Below are 1,040 nucleotides of genomic sequence, written 5' to 3' on the forward strand. Positions count from 1 at the left end.
GGGCGGGTCCCTGGTGTGAGGCCTTTTTAAGGTCTCGGAAGATTCACGCCTCTCAAGAGGGGCTTGTCCAATGAGAAAGACGGAAATTCCAAGCGGGAGGTGGCAATTGCTGGAGGGTTTTACGACCCTTTGTCTCTAAGCATGGTAATTTGCAAATGGAACTTGAATCGAAATTACTAAAGATTCTCAGGACACTAATATATTGCCTATGTACCAACATATAATATACACGCTCGTTTCGATCATCAGAAGGCGAATTCATAGATACTAAACATGGTAGGATTACATATAGGCAAGATGACAGGAATGGGTTCCATCATAAGCATGCATAGAATAGTCTAAAAATATCAAAGACAACATACACCGTGACCTGAAGGATATGTGTGTTCATTCAAAGAAAGGTTTTCCTATGAATTAATTAGTAGAAAAGTCCATTTCTACTGTGCATTGTGCCTCTTGCTATGGAACATGCAGTGATTTTCCCTGCTTCGCATTCCTCTAGGCAATAAACCCAGTGATATCAGCGTTGGTTGCCATGGAACCAGAGGCCTGTTCTGCCCTCCTGCGGTGTTACGCATTTCGGGGGAAGGGTCCATAGGTCCTCATATGGCTTGTTAACTGAGGGGTGTTACAGAGTATTTGTTAAATATAGCTAACAAAATATATATTGTGTGTTTGATTGGTCCAGACACTACATATTCTATTTACTTGTTTTGTTTGTATGTGTGTGTGTATGTATGTGTGTTATGAATCCGGTCTGTGTCTTGCCGTCTGATTGCCACCAGAGGTCGCCCTTCCATTACATTGACTCTCCAGTCAATCACACATACTATAAATACGAGGCTCTAACCACAGTTCAGGGCCGAGTATTGTTTGCCTTTATCCCTGTTTTAGCGATAGCAACATTACAGAGCCATTCTGAGTTTTTCTAAGTCTAGTCTAGTCCTGTTCATTGCCCGATTCATCTGTGTCTTGATCCTAGCCTATTTGCCTCGTCCTGTCTGTTCTCTGCCTGCCTTGGACTTTATCCTGTCTTGGAT

Source organism: Sinocyclocheilus anshuiensis, unplaced genomic scaffold (genome assembly GCF_001515605.1).
Source record: "Sinocyclocheilus anshuiensis isolate Anshui unplaced genomic scaffold, SAMN03320099.WGS_v1.1 scaffold854, whole genome shotgun sequence".
NCBI lineage: Eukaryota > Metazoa > Chordata > Actinopteri > Cypriniformes > Cyprinidae > Sinocyclocheilus > Sinocyclocheilus anshuiensis.